Source organism: Oncorhynchus gorbuscha, linkage group LG20 (assembly GCF_021184085.1).
Source record: "Oncorhynchus gorbuscha isolate QuinsamMale2020 ecotype Even-year linkage group LG20, OgorEven_v1.0, whole genome shotgun sequence".
Lineage (NCBI taxonomy): Eukaryota > Metazoa > Chordata > Actinopteri > Salmoniformes > Salmonidae > Oncorhynchus > Oncorhynchus gorbuscha.
The window spans coordinates 13,786,607-13,800,724 of NC_060192.1; positions in this window are offsets into that span (position 1 = coordinate 13,786,607).

Below are 14,118 nucleotides of genomic sequence, written 5' to 3' on the forward strand. Positions count from 1 at the left end.
AGGCTGGCCCACTATGGCTCAGTCACTGTGACATTGGAACATGGGAAGTGTGTGTTAACAGCTAGAGCCCTCTTGCACCAGGGTCCCAGACAGCCACTCAGCCCACTGACATTATCTGGTTCATGCTTAGTAAAACCACTTACACTCCATTTGCTGGAAGATACACTGTGATGTAGACCCTCTGCTAAACCACTGGATGGAATTGTCATGGGGGTTTGTCCATCAAATTGACCAGTCTATCTTTAAATGTTTACTCTTTAATGTGACTTACAATATGTCTTTGCTTTTTTATTCTTTCATTCCAGTCTCTATAGCGGTCATGCTTAAACTATGCTCTCTCTCTATCATATAATGTCACATAAGCTTTATTACATCAAAAAAAAGGCTTCTGTTTCAATTCATGTAAGACTAAGTTAAGAATAGACAGCTCACAGTGGTTGATGTCAGTAGCTCACAGTGGTTGATGTCAGTAGCTCAAAGTGGTTGATGTCAGTAGCTCACAGTGGTTGATGTCCGTAGTTCACAGTGGCTGGTGTCAGTAGCTCACAGTGGTTGATGTCAGTAGGTCACAGTGGTTGATGTCAGTAGCTCACAGTGGTTGATGTCAGTAGCTCACAGTGGTTGATGTCAGTAGCTCACAGCGGTTGATGTCAGTAGCTCACAGTGGTTGATGTCCGTAGCTCACAGTGGTTGATGTCCGTAGCTCACAGTGGTTGATGTCAGTAGCTCACAGTGGTTGATGTCAGTAGCTCACAGTGGTTGATGTCAGTAGCTCACAGTGGTTGATGTCAGTAGCTCACAATGGTTGATGTCAGTAGCTCACAATGGTTGATGTCAGTAGCTCACAGTGGTTGATGTCAGTAGCTCACAATGGTTGATGTCAGTAGCTCACAGTGGTTGATGTCAGTAGCTCACAGTGGTTGATGTCCTGTATGAGGATATATCCTATAGGAGGCACTGTTCATTCTTATGAAGGTTCCGTACTGTAAACTGTGGTCCGTAATTTCATAGGATCTTTATAACCTGTTTGACATTAACCTTTTATGCAAGTAAAGTACATGATAAAACATGTAATGACAGGCCTGATGGAAACATAAAACAAATTTGGTAAACATTCCAAATGTCGACAAAACCAAATATGCTAGACAATGAGGGATTATGCAAGAAATGTCGGTGGAAACGCTTTTATGTGCAAATATTGAAATAATAACCATTATATCAAAGTAAACTTGGCAGTCACGCGATGACGTATGTGTTCTTCCCACTACGACTCGTCGGGAAAGCATGCAGTTTATTAGGATACAGTTGAAATAAGTTACGGTGAACTTCACAGCTTGATGCTCCTTTTCAATAAGTATTGAGGGTCTTATTCTGATGACATGATGATCGATGCTTGACTGCCATTTGGCAAATTATTATAATTGTCATGCAGGTGAAAGAGGACCCAAAAGCGACTTGGCGAAAACAGAGTCTTTAATCCAGTAAAGTAATTACAAACAAAAAAACACAACTTTCACTCGAAATGACAAGGACAAACTGGAGACTCGAACTTGAACAGCAGGTGAACAGCAGGTTGCCTCGGGAAGGCACTTGAACCAGACAGACTCAGACACCTGCTCACCACGCAGCATCTGAGGAAAACACGACACGACAGGGCGATACACAAACACAGCACGGTGAATACTAAACAAGGAACCGACAGGACAGGAACGGAACACAAAGGAAGAAATAGGGACTCTAATCAGGGGAAAGGATCGGGAACAGGTGTGGGAAGACTAAATGATTGATTAGGGGAATAGGAACAGCTGGGAGCAGGAACGGAACGATAGAGAGAAGAGAGAGCGAGAGAGTGAGAGAGGGAGGGGAGAGAGAGGGATAGAAAGAGGGAAAGAACCTAATAAGACCAGCAGAGGGAAACGAATAGAATGGGAAGCACAGGGACAAGACAAGATAATAAATGACAAAACATGACAGTACCCCCCACTCACCGAGCGCCTCCTGGCGCACTCGAGGAGGAATCCTGGCGGCAACGGAGGAAATCATCAATGAGTGAACGGTCCAGCACGTCCCGAGACGGAACCCAACTCCTCTCCTCAGGACCGTAACCCTCCCAATCCACTAAGTATTGGTGACCCCGTCCCCGAGAACGCATGTCCATGATCTTATGTACCTTGTAAATAGGTGCGCTCTCGACAAGGACGGGAGGGGGAGGGAAGACGAACGGGGTGCGAAGAAAGGGCTTGACACAGGAGACATGGAAGACAGGATGGACGCGACGAAGATGTCGCGGAAGAAACAGTCGCACAGCGACAGGATTGACGACCTGGGAGACACGGAACGGACCAATGAACCGCGGAGTCAACTTACGAGAAGCTGTCGTAAGAGGAAGGTTGCGAGTGGAAAGCCACACTCTCTGGCCGCAACAATACCTTGGACTCTTAATCCTGCGTTTATTGGCGGCTCTCACAGTCTGTGCCCTGTAACGGCAAAGTGCAGACCTCACCCTCCTCCAGGTGCGCTCACAACGTTGGACAAACGCTTGAGCGGAGGGAACGCTGGACTCGGCAAGCTGGGATGAGAACAGAGGAGGCTGGTAACCCAGACTACTCTGAAACGGAGATAACCCGGTAGCAGACGAAGGAAGCGAATTGTGAGCGTATTCTGCCCAGGGAGCTGTTCTGCCCAAGACGCAGGGTTTCTGAAAGAAAGGCTGCGTAGTATGCGACCAATCGTCTGATTGGCCCTCTCTGCTTGACCGTTAGACTGGGGATGAAACCCGGAAGAGAGACTGACGGACGCACCAATCAAACGACAGAACTCCCTCCAAAACTGTGACGTGAATTGCGGGCCTCTGTCTGAAACGGCGTCTAACGGGAGGCCATGAATTCTGAATACATTCTCGATAATGATTTGTGCCGTCTCCTTAGCGGAAGGAAGTTTAGCGAGGGGAATGAAATGTGCCGCCTTAGAGAACCTATCGACAACCGTAAGAATCACAGTCTTCCCCGCAGACAAAGGCAGACCGGTAATGAAGTCTAGGGCGATTTGAGACCATGGTCGAGAAGGAATGGGGAGCGGTCTGAGACGACCGGCAGGAGGAGAGTTACCCGACTTAGTCTGCGCGCAGTCCGAACAAGCAGCCACGAAACGGCGCGTGTCACGCTCCTGAGTCGGCCACCAAAAGCGCTGGCGAATAGACGCAAGAGTGCCTCGAACACCGGGATGACCAGCTAACTTGGCAGAGTGAGCCCACTGAAGAACAGCCAGACGAGTGGAAACAGGAACGAAAAGGAGGTTACTAGGACAAGCGCGCGGCGACGCAGTGTGCGTGAGTGCTTGCTTAACCTGTCTTTCAATTCCCCAGACTGTTAACCCGACAACACGCCCATAAGGAAGAATCCCCTCGGGATCAGTAGAAGCCACAGAAGAACTAAACAGACGGGATAAGGCATCAGGCTTGGTGTTCTTGCTACCCGGACGGTAAGAAATCACAAACTCGAAACGAGCGAAAAACAACGCCCAACGAGCTTGACGGGCATTAAGTCGTTTGGCAGAACGGATGTACTCAAGGTTCTTATGGTCTGTCCAAACGACAAAAGGAACGGTCGCCCCCTCCAACCACTGTCGCCATTCGCCTAGGGCTAAGCGGATGGCGAGCAGTTCACGGTTACCCACATCATAGTTGCGCTCAGATGGCGACAGGCGATGAGAAAAATAAGCGCAAGGATGAACCTTATCGTCAGACTGGAAGCGCTGGGATAGAATGGCTCCCACGCCTACCTCTGAAGCGTCAACCTCGACAATGAATTGTCTAGTGACGTCAGGAGTAACGAGGATAGGAGCGGACGTAAAACGTTCTTTTAGAAGATCAAAAGCTCCCTGGGCGGAACCGGACCACTTAAAACACGTCTTGACAGAAGTAAGAGCTGTGAGAGGGGCAGCAACTTGACCGAAATTACGAATGAAACGCCGATAGAAATTAGCGAAACCTAAAAAGCGCTGCAACTCGACACGTGACCTTGGAACGGGCCAATCACTGACAGCTTGGACCTTAGCGGAATCCATCTGAATGCCTTCAGCGGAAATAACGGAACCGAGAAAAGTAACGGAGGAGACATGAAAAGAGCACTTCTCAGACTTTACGTAGAGACAATTCTCTAAAAGGCGCTGTAGAACACGTCGAACGTGCTGAACATGAATCTCGAGTGACGGAGAAAAAATCAGGATATCGTCAAGATAGACAAAAACAAAGATGTTCAGCATGTCTCTCAGAACATCATTAACTAATGCCTGAAAAACAGCTGGCGCATTGGCGAGACCAAACGGCAGAACCCGGTACTCAAAATGCCCTAACGGAGTGTTAAACGCCGTTTTCCACTCGTCCCCCTCTCTGATGCGCACGAGATGGTAAGCGTTACGAAGGTCCAACTTAGTAAAGCACCTGGCTCCCTGCAGAATCTCGAAGGCTGATGACATAAGGGGAAGCGGATAACGATTCTTAACCGTTATGTCATTCAGCCCTCGATAATCCACGCAGGGGCGCAGAGTACCGTCCTTCTTCTTAACAAAAAAGAACCCCGCCCCGGCCGGAGAGGAAGAAGGCACTATGGTACCGGCGTCAAGAGACACAGACAAATAATCCTCGAGAGCCTTACGTTCGGGAGCCGACAGAGAGTATAGTCTACCCCGAGGAGGAGTGGTCCCCGGAAGGAGATCAATACTACAATCATACGACCGGTGAGGAGGAAGGGAGTTGGCTCGGGACCGACTGAAGACCGTGCGCAGATCATGATATTCCTCCGGCACTCCTGTCAAATCGCCAGGTTCCTCCTGAGAAGTAGGGACAGAAGAAACGGGAGGGATGGCAGACATTAAACACTTCACATGACAAGAAACGTTCCAGGATAGGATAGAATTACTAGACCAATTAATAGAAGGATTATGACATACTAGCCAGGGATGACCCAAAACAACAGGTGTAAACGGTGAACGAAAAATCAAAAAAGAAATAGTCTCACTGTGGTTACCAGATACTGTGAGGGTTAAAGGTAGTGTCTCAAATCTGATACTGGGAAGATGACTACCATCTAAGGCGAACATGGGCGTAGGCTTATCTAACTCTCTGAAAGGAATGTCATGTTTCCGAACCCATGCTTCGTCCATGAAACAACCCTCAGCCCCAGAGTCTATCAAGGCACTACATGTAGCACCCGAACCGGTCCAGCGTAGATGGACCGACAAAGTAGTACAAGATTTTGATGGAGAGACTTGAGTAGTTGCGCTCACCTGTAGCCCTCCGCTTACAGATGAGCTCTGGCTTTTACTGGACATGAATTAACAAAATGTCCAGCAACTCCGCAATAGAGGCACAGGCGGTTGGTGATCCTCCGTTCCCTCTCCTTAGTCGAGATGCGAATCCCTCCCAGCTGCATGGGCTCAGACTCTGAGCCAGAGGAGGGAGATGGTTGCGATGCGGAGCAGGGAAACACCGTTGATGCGAGCTCTCTTCCACGAGCCCGGTGACGAAGATCTACCCGTCGTTCTATGCGGATGGCGAGAGCAATCAAAGAGTCCACATCTGAAGGAACCTCCCGGGAGAGAATCTCATCCTTAACCACTGCGTGGAGTCCCTCCAGAAAACGAGCGAGCAGCGCCGGCTCGTTCCACTCACTAGAGGCAGCAAGAGTGCGAAACTCAATAGAATAATCCGTTATGGACCGTTCACCTTGGCATAAGGAAGCCAGGGCCCTAGAAGCCTCCCTACCAAAAACTGAACGGTCAAAAACCCGAATCATCTCCTCTTTAAAGTTCTGGAACTTGTTAGAGCAATCAGCCCTTGCCTCCCAGATAGCTGTGCCCCATTCTCGAGCCCGGCCAGTAAGGAGTGAAATGACGTAAGCAACCCGAGCTCTCTCTCTAGAGTATGTGTTGGGTTGGAGAGAAAACACAATCTCACACTGCGTGAGAAAGGAGCGGCACTCAGTGGGCTGCCCGGAGTAGCAAGGTGGGTTATTAACCCTAGGTTCTGGAGGCTCGGCAGGCCAGGAAGTAACAGGTGGCACGAGACGTAGACTCTGGAACTGTCCAGAGAGGTCGGAAACCTGAGCGGCCAGGTTCTCCACGGCATGGCGAGCAGCAGACAATTCCTGCTCGTGTCTGCCGAGCATGGCTCCTTGGATCTCGACGGCAGTGTAACGAGCGTCTGAAGTCGCTGGGTCCATTCCTTGGTCGGTTCCTTCTGTCATGCAGGTGAAAGAGGACCCAAAAGCGACTTGGCGAAAACAGAGTCTTTAATCCAGTAAAGTAATTACAAACAAAAAAACACAACTTTCACTCGAAATGACAAGGACAAACTGGAGACTCGAACTTGAACAGCAGGTGAACAGCAGGTTGCCTCGGGAAGGCACTTGAACCAGACAGACTCAGACACCTGCTCACCACGCAGCATCTGAGGAAAACACGACACGACAGGGCGATACACAAACACAGCACGGTGAATACTAAACAAGGAACCGACAGGACAGGAACGGAACACAAAGGAAGAAATAGGGACTCTAATCAGGGGAAAGGATCGGGAACAGGTGTGGGAAGACTAAATGATTGATTAGGGGAATAGGAACAGCTGGGAGCAGGAACGGAACGATAGAGAGAAGAGAGAGCGAGAGAGTGAGAGAGGGAGGGGGAGAGAGAGGGATAGAAAGAGGGAAAGAACCTAATAAGACCAGCAGAGGGAAACGAATAGAATGGGAAGCACAGGGACAAGACAAGATAATAAATGACAAAACATGACAATAATCTTGCTCTTTTCTCATTAATAATCTCATCATGTAGACTAGCCCGGACTGTATCTGCTAGCTATTGGCTAAGGTGCACATGCAATAACAGAGTGGGAATATTCACTATATAACGCAACAAGGCACAGCCTTTTATCCACAACAAGTCAATTTTATGGAAACACATAGTTGGAAAATGTGCATATTGTTTTAATGCAGATTTTTAGAATAGTAGCATGAAAACCTGCCGCGAATTGAAAGGAAACCTAGCTTGTGACTGACAAGTGATTGCACCTGTCCCAGCGAGCGTGGGGTTACCCTGTGAAATATCAGGGACAGTGTTGTATTCACTAGATAACACAGAGGCAAAAGGCTGAAATTGGGGGAGATACTATTTATGCTATTTTTCTCCCCAATTTTGTGATATCCAAATGATAGTTGAGATCTTGTCTCATCGCCGCAACTCCTCACCGCACTCGGTAGTTACGGATTCCCGGTCACGGCTGAGACACAGCCTGGGATCGAACCCGAGGCTGTAGCGGCGCCTCAGCACTGCGATGTAGTGTCTTAGACCGCAAGTCAGTCAGGAGGCTTGCAGCTTTCTTTTCTGTTGCAAGATGTTTTTCTATGACATGAACTAATAAATGGTAAACGCGTTTGGTGCTGCTGCTTTAAAAGTGGTTGTAAAGATGTATGCTGAGAGTCGGGAAGCAAGTTCAGGGAATGAATACATTTAATTAATAAATGAACAAAACAAGAAACACACAGCGCACCGACATGAAACAGGAACAATGTCGACTGGGAAAGAAACCAAAGGGAGTGACATATAAAGGGCAGGTAATCAAGGAGGTGATGGAGTCCAGGTTAGTGTATTATGCGCTTAACAAGTGTGCGCCCAAAAGAGCAGCCTGGTGACCTAGAGGCCGGAGAGGGAGCCCATGTGACAGTGTTGCGGAGGCACCACACAAGATTGAAAAGTACTGGGGCAAATTCTGTCCCGCCACACGTTTTCCGGCAGCTCTGTCATTTATTCTAAAAAGCTAGATACACCCATTTTAAATTACCAGAAGGAAAATGTTTCAAATTACATTAAACTAGCAGCTGAATCCCATTACCGCACAGCAAAAAACATTGGGCTATTTTCACAACCCAATAGATTTACGGCTCTAGATTCATTTTGTTGGATTATTTTCCAAATGCTGGGTTGTTTTCGTAGTGACAACGGGTTGGGTACAAGGTACATTTGTAATAAAAACCCAACAAACGGATGCTGGTTGACATCAAATCTGTGCAAAACCCATTGGCACTTGTTGTGCCACTAAACAGCAAAAACAGGTCTGTTAACCTTTATTTATTGTAATTTAAATGAGCTAATTATTTCGTTAGATACCTCAATTGTTATTTCATATAATTATGGTGACTTCACAGCAATTGCTATACAGCTAGCCTAATCAATAAAACATTTAGCTAGATAGCAGGCTTAGCTAACATTAAAGAAAAAAATCTCCCTACTTTATATCTCATAGCTACACTCTTGTCACAAGATTTTTTTCAATGAAATTGGCCTATGTTGTCTCTATAACCTGTTATTGTTTTATTGTTATAGCCACCGACTGTGTGCAGGACAAGAGAGTGGAAATTCTGTTCCCAATTTAAAATAATTACTGCCGAGGTGAGTCTAGCTCAGAAACCAGCTAGCTATATTCTGCAAAAATATAAACACAACATGTAAAGTGTTGGTCCCATGTTTCTGGAGCTGAAATAAAAGATCCCAGAAATGTTCCATCCGAATGTTGAATGTTAATGTCTCTACCATAAGCTGCCTCCGACATCGTTTTAGAGCATTTAGCAGTACGTCCAACTGGCCTCACAACCGCACACCACGTGTAACCACGCCAGTCCAGGACCTCCACATCCGGCTTCTTCACCTGCGGGGTTGTCTGAGACCAGCCACCTGGACAGCTGATGAAACTGAGGAGTATTTCTGTCTGTAATAAAGCCCTTTTTATGGAGAAAACTCATTCTGATTGGCTGGGCCTGGCGCCCCTGCCCAGTCATGTGAAATCCATAGATTAGGGCCTAATTTATTTATTTCAATTGGCTGATTTCCTTATAGGAACAGGTACTCAGTAAAAAAAAAACATTTGCACGTTGCGTTTATATTTTTGTTCAGTATAGGTCTATAATAGGTTTTAAAATGTATTCATTGGATTTCATACGTTGTTATTGAATTGAAATGTATTAAATTAATTCCATTGTTTGTTATTGCATTAAATGTATTAATTGCTTTGGTTTTTATTGCATTGGTTCTTTTGTTCTTACATCTGATAAAGCTCTTCAGGTAGCCAAGGAGGGAAGGAGTGCTTGAGATTTCCTCCTCCTCCTATAACTCATCCCATTCCTCAACAACTTCATCACCATACTGCTGTACTGACTCCAGACTGCTATACTGCTCCTCCGTTCTCTCCACTGGCTTCCAGTTGAAGCTCGCATCCGCTACAAGACCATGGTGCTTGCCTACGGAGCTGTGAGGGGAACGGCACCTCAGTACCTCCAGGCTCTGATCAGGCCCTACACCCAAACAAGGGCACTGCGTTCATCCACCTCTGGCCTGCTCGCCTCCCTACCACTGAGGAAGTACAGCTCCCGCTCAGCCCAGTCAAAACTGTTCGCTGCTCTGGCCCCCCAATGGTGGAACAAACTCCCTCACGACGCCAGGACAGCGGAGTCAATCACCACCTTCCGGAGACACCTGAAACCCCACCTCTTTAAGGAATACCTAGGATAGGATAAGTATTCCCTCTCACCCCCCTTTAAGATTTAGATGCACTATTGTAAAGTGACTGTTCCACTGGATGTCATAAGGTGAATGCACCAATTTGTAAGTCGCTCTGGATAAGAGCGTCTGCTAAATGACTTAAAAGTAAATGTAATGATGTACTGACATTGCTGACAGGTTAGACCTTTCATCTCTTTCTCTTCACTCTTAGCTAATGTTTTAAAAAATACGTAACTTTGTGTCTTTTTCAAATATAGGGATGACATGTGACTATGGGTGATGGAGTGTCATCGGGCGTGAGTCGTTGTCTTCCATAGGGGTGTCACGCCCTGACCTTAGATATCCTTTTTATTCTCAATGTTTGGTTAGATCGGGGTGTGACGGGTGGGAAAGTCTATTTTTTCTATTTCTTTGTTTTTGGCCGTGTGTGGTTCCCAACCAGAGGCAGCTGTCGATCGTTGTCTCTGATTGGGGATCACATATAAGTTGTCATTTTCCTTTTAGGTTTTGTGGGATCTTGTTTTCTTTTCTTTTTTTTAGTGTCTGTACCTTACAGAACTGTGCGCGGTTATTTTCACACTGGTTATTTTGTTTGAGTGTTTTTGAAAATAAAATCATGAACACCTTTCACGCTGCACTTTGGTCCACTCCTTTGGACGAGCGCGGTAACAGAAGATCCCACCACCAACGGACCAAGCAGCGTGCCCCGGAGTGGAGGACATCATGGGCAGGGCATGAGAGCCTGTCGTGGAAACAGGCGGATGCAGCGAGGGAGGAACAGCGACTAGACCAGGAGTCACGGCAACGACGGAAGCCCGAGAGGCAGCTCCTAAAACAATTTTGGGGCCAACTCTCCGTGCTTACCGTGGAGAGCATGTGACCGGTCAAGCACCGTGTTATGCAAGGATGCACACTGTGTCTCCAGTGTGCATTCACAGCACGGTGCGCTCTGTTTCAGCTCCCCGCAGTTGTGGTGCTGATCTCCGGTGCGTCTCTTCAGCCCAGGATATCCTGCGCCAGCTCAACGCACTGTATCCCTAGTTCGCTAGCACAACCCAGTGCGGCCTGTTCCAGCTCCCTGCACTTGTCGTGCTACAGGGGGTATTCAGCAAGGACTAGGAAGTGCCAGCAAGTGCCAGCTCTACTGTACCCGAGAGAAGTGTGCGCTTTCGTTTTCACTTTGGTTATTTTGTTTGAGTGTTTTGAAAATAAAAATCATGAACACTTTCCATGCTGCGCTTTGGTCCACTCCTTTCGACGAGAGCTGTAAACAAGTGGGAGAAAAGGGCATGCTGAAACCCTTCTAATGGTAAGATACAGTGAAGAATATACTAGGCCTGTCATAGGGGCCCTGTAGCTCAGTTGGTAGAGCATGGTGCTTGTAACGCCAGGGTAGTGGGTTCGATCCCCGGGACCACCCATACGTAGAATGTATGCACACATGACTGTAAGTCGCTTTGGATAAAAGCGTCTGCTAAATGGCATATATTATTATTATTATTATTATTATATTATTATTATTATATTATTATTATTATTATTATATATTATATATATAATTATGCGTGTGACATACTTTATTCATTCCTTATGTACAAATGTCCTGATCCAATGTTTTCCTGATCACATGATTTGAGATTTGTTTGAAATGTTTTCCCCTATAGACCCATTTGATTCCAGGCACACTGCCGCCTCATACAGAATGGATGGGGGAAATAATCCGACCCTAATACAACCTGTAAGTATACAGACATTAATGTAATATGACCATTTATACAATGCAGTCCAACTGTACTGTCAGTGCAGCAGAGAAATGCCCTTATCCAGATGACAAAGACATTTCTAACAGACCTGCTAAACCTTTGTTTTGTACTTTTAAGGTTGGCAGTAGCCTACCTCCAGCAGGCAGAGCCAATAAACATTTGTCCACCAGCTCAGGGACACGCTACACTGCTCACAGCCCTGTGTAATGTTCAATGTAATTTCATTTACTGGACACTTGCTGGACCTTTTGAAACAGTGTCTTTGTCTAGTTTTTAATTTATTTTTATTTTTTTTACTTCCCATGCGTTAGGGATAGGGAGGGTGATGAGTGGGAGTGGGTTATCAATGGTAATTTGTTTAAAATGTAAACTTATTAAATACAACTCTTTAATATTAATAATCACATTGTAATTCTAGGACAAATCAGTTTTATTATCATTCCTAATCTCAATATATATTTAAATGAATGATAAATAACAAAATAAACTAGCATAGATTGGTTATTTAAAAAATCTATTGGGTTCTATTTAACCCAACTCAATCAAGTTTGCTGACAACACAACAGTGGTAGGCCTGATTACCAACAATGACGAGAAGAGGTTAGAGTCCTGGAGAAGTGGTGCCAAGGAAATAACCTCTCAACAAAACAAAGGCGCTGATCCTGGACTATAGGAGACAGAGGGAGCACGCTGACCATCCTCATTGACGAGGCCGCAGTGGATATGGTTGCTTAAGGCCTGATATGGGCTCTCAACACTGACACCGTGGAGAAGAAGGCGTGTCAGAAATTCAGCATCCTCCCCTAAGACCCTCCCAAACTTCTACAGATGCACCATTGAGAGCATTCTGTTGGGATACATAACCTCACCACCCTCAACCGCCTGACTCTCCAGAGGGTGGTGTGGTGGGACGCTGCCTGCCCTCCAGGACATTTACGCCACTCGATATCAAGGGAAGGCCAAAAAGGTCATTATAAGGACCTCCATTACTCGAGCCACGGACTGTTCACTTGGCTACCGTCTGAAAGACGGAGACAGTACAGATGCATCAGTCGGGACCAAGAGACTGAAAGACAGCATCTGTTGAACCGCAATCACTAGCAGTCTACCAGGTTATGCACACTCACTCACACAAAACACACACCTCATACTTACAAATACGTGCACACAGTCTTGTACACCACACAATTCAGTCCCAATTCAGTAGCCTTACCCTAACCAGAACCTAACCTGAACCCTAACCCTAAATCTAACCCTAGCACCCAAACCCTAAAACTAACCCTTGCTCCTAACCCTAATTCTAACCTTAACCCTAAACCCCCTAGAAATAGCATTTGACCTTGTGGGGACCAACAAAATGTTCCCAGTTGGTCAAATTTTTGTTTGTTTACTAATCTTGTGGGGACTTCTGGTTCCCACAAGTATAGTTAAGCAAGTCCACACACACACACATTTGAAATACTTTGGTTTATAAAATAATCAAATTTACATTACAAAAGGAATCAAACATTTCAAAGGTACCTGTATGCATGGCACTCAAGGATACCGAAAGCGTCTCCTTCTCCAAACAGCTAGGCTGCCCACGACAGCTGAAACAGAGCAGTACCTTGCCAACTGCTTTGCCCTAGTTTTTGTCAGGCTCGCAATCTGGAGGCCACGCACTGCAAGCCTGTGTACATGGCCAAGACTGCCAAATATCAGCGCCACCAGCTTGCACCTACACCCGAGGCTGTCCAAGCATGCCACGAGGGTCTGGCACTTAAGCGAACACACACACACAGCCAACTCTGCTGTCCCATGTATTAGAGTAAGTATTCCCAAACTGGGGTGTACGCGCAATGCCAAATAAAAATGTGATTCACATTGAAAAAAAAATTAAAAATAGAGACACATACCAGCTCTAATGGTACTGTAGTACTGCTAATTACCAGCAGTACTACACCTGCACCTGTCGATGACACAAGTTGTTCTGCTTTCACAAACACATCCAATGATAGCATCAGTAATTCTACATTTGTTGTTAGCCCAACTAGTATGGACACTGACAATTGTGAATCTGATGCAGCTGAAGAGCTACTGTCTTACCCAGGAAAGCACCGAACAACAGACAGGGACGTTGGACCATTGAAGAGGTGCAAATATTATGAGAACTACATTGATTTGGGGTTCACTTATATTTGGAGTAGTGTCTTTCCTCAGCCACAGTGTGTTATATGTGCAAAAGTACTATCTCACAACTCAATGAAACCTTCACTCTTGTGCAGACATTTAGAAACAAAACACGCAATTTGAAAAATAAGCCACATTAGTTTTTGAGCGAGAATAAAGACTTTCGAGTAGTAAAACATGTATAAAAGCAACAGATAACATTAATAAGAAGGGGCTAGAAGCGTCTTATATGGTGAGCTACCAACTGGCTAGGACAGGCAAGACCCATACTATTGTGAAGGACTTCATTACTCCTGTTGCCGCGGATATGGCTGGTACAATGCTGGGGGGAAAAGCCCAAAAAACTATACTGACAATGTCATCATAAAACCACACTGTTTCACAATGCATCAATAACATGGTAGGAGATGTTTTGAAACAATTACTGCTTCGCATACAGTACAAGCCAGTGAATTCTATGCATTACAGCTGGATGAGTCAACAGGTCCTGGCACAGCTCCTGGTATATGTCCATTGCGTTTATGGGGGGTCAATTAAGGAAGAAATCCTCTTCTGGAAACCAGTAGAACAAGAGAGGATATTTTTAAAGTAGTGGACAGCTTTGTGACATCAAATGGACTTTGGTGGTCAAGAT